Source organism: Dermacentor variabilis, chromosome 6 (assembly GCF_050947875.1).
Source record: "Dermacentor variabilis isolate Ectoservices chromosome 6, ASM5094787v1, whole genome shotgun sequence".
In the NCBI taxonomy this organism is placed as follows: domain Eukaryota; kingdom Metazoa; phylum Arthropoda; class Arachnida; order Ixodida; family Ixodidae; genus Dermacentor; species Dermacentor variabilis.
Window position 1 is genome coordinate 99,781,767 of NC_134573.1, and position 2,685 is coordinate 99,784,451.

Consider the following 2,685-nt stretch of genomic DNA (forward strand, 5'->3'; position numbering starts at 1 on the left):
TGTCTGGCGGCGTCGGTCCTTGAGAGAGGAATGGGGACGTAGCGGTCTTCTTGGTTACACTTCCGAGCTGCCTTATCTGCCTCATCATCCTTTCTATGTAACCTGGCCTCGATTGCCTCCGTGTTTACAATGGATGCCTATAACGTCGGTGTGATTTCGCAAGCCTCTGTTTCGGGAGATATCGTGGGCGGTCACTGGGTGGACGACACGAAACTTCGGCCACAGCTTAAACATGCAAAAGCGGTTTAGAAGCTGATTAAGATATGTCCGAACGGCTCGAGCACCGTATACGCTGCCTGTTCTAAAATCGGGGCTAAAGATGTATCACAAACTTGAATCAGGATTACTGTGTCTTGCTCTGCGTTCTTTATTTGGCAAATATTTTGAAATCGCAGCTTGTCACGTTTTTGACTCAGTAGAGTTCCTCGGTGCGGTCACTACCTGATTATTTCCTGCCTAATCTCTCGCGCGTGTGCTCGGTCCCGATAGATTTGATCCTGCTGCGCACAAGGCTTGGAACGTAGCTGTTTTGTATTTAGCTCTACAGACACCCATAGCAGTCACCGCGTTAGTGACGGAACTGTTCCGGGCGCAATCGTGGCAGGCGGTGGGCGTTTACTACGCATCTCGCTACCGGTGGGCATTAGTGGCCCCGGTTGGCTCGGTTGTCACGGCACGTTGGCCAATCAGGGCACGCGTTCAGCTTTCAGTCGGACATGCGGCGTTGTCGAAGCCGGTTGTTTCATGGCGCCGGCGGCCGACGACGAGGCTATTGCGTGGATTCGGCGGAATTTGCGCAGTAATCTTGGAAGCGGTTGTTGGCGCCGGCAATCCGACGATGAAGCTGTTGTCTGAAATCTGCGTCGTGTTTACGCCAGTCCGTTGCCATGGGCTCAGTAAAAGCCCGCGCGGAGTGGTGTATAGACGCGTCGTAGTGGTGTGCACCACAACGCAGGCCCACTTCTACAATAGGGATTTGGGCTAACCTGGAGATAAAGGCGGTCTAGGACAGCCACCTTCATCTTTTTTTAACTGTCGTTGCCTTTGAGTACGTTCCCAGTGTGTGCGCCACCAACTTCTCCGCCAACTTTGGTCCAAGTGGGTCTTTTCTATGCAAATGAGGGGGGAGGGTAATTTTACTAGTGCAAATGTGAATACTGCCCACCATTTGCCATAACGACGCGTAAACCCGTAAAAGAATTGAAATAACATGTATATCACAGGTACGCCTGTGAGATACATCTCTTCTTTGTTTGGCAAACAAAGAACCACATCAAATGAACTCGCGCATGAAAGATGTGCAGGAAGAACCTTGCCAAGAACAAGTTAACAAGCGAAAGTACAAAATAAAGATTTATAGTAGCGTTTTTTGAATTATCTCTGGAATAATTATAGAGAAATGTATATTTGGGGAACAGTCACAGTTCTTTTTGGATCCCTCCTTTACTACTCTACCGAGTGCCAAAACCGACTCGTGTTGTTATTTTGGAAGTTCCGTAAGGATGCGTGGTCACCAGTCCCGTACGACAGCGTTGAGCGCAGGACGCTGCGGTTCTAGACGTGCTGCTCCCTCCGCGGAAGGTTAGAAAAACACCCCCATTAGCACAGCATGGAAGTGGCTATACGTCAGGCGGCTTGATTGATAACTGCAGAAGCGTCATTCAACACACACGGAATTATTCTCCACTTCCGGTGGCGTTTCCTCTACTTTCTTTTTAAACAAAAAGGTATTGATCCGTAAATATTTTCACAAACAATTTTCGCTTTTCCTCCCTGTCTGACTGTTGCCTTGGCTTTCTCCTTGAGTAGATCGCTTAATTCCTCATCTCCTTGCGACTCTTGTTTCCAGTTGACAATTTTGCACGAAAAGTGCATATGCTCTATAATTATGGAAAAGCCAGACGAGGTAACGGGTGACAGTCATATTGCTTATTGGTTGAACTGTTATTGCAGAGTCTGATTATGGACGCTCTTTCACTTTATTTTATTTTTAACCTTATCTAACCCATACCGCGCACATATGGTTCCGAGGATCTGCCAGCGTCGGGCGAGCCCTCACTCGAGGAAATAATGAAGCAAAAGCAAAAGTGAGACGAAACTAGCGTTTTCTCCGCCCACAACTCGTCCCACGAGCATACGGACCAGCTGACTACGAACCTAATCCCTTTCCTGCCCCTGGATCAGTCTAAACGAAGAAGGTTGAAATAACGAAGTAACAGCAATGTGCGTGATGGTTGAATAGATGGTGATATAAAAATTGTGTTGGGCATTATACATAAAATAAAATAATATAATTAGAACAATAAACTACGCCCTGCCTGCTGCAATAGATGGTGACAACTGAACTCATCTTGAGTTAATCGCGCGGGCATCGAATCGATGAGAAAACTGGCCTCGACACCCCAAGAGATAACTACGGCCATCCAAAAGGAGTGAAAAAATTAACTACCATTCTACTCTGTGAAGATGGAATGGCAGCGAAAGCTGACGACGGACAGTCTAAGCTCTCAAACAAAAAGCACAGTGTTTCACCTCCACTGCGGGTCGGCCTGAAGATAGTGCAATATCAGGCCGACCCGCGGTGGAGGTGAAGCAGGCGTTAAGCACCTCCCATACGTAGGACGATCCCGAAGACACTATTACAATACCCCCCCCCCCCCCCCCCCGCGGTGGAGGTGAAACATG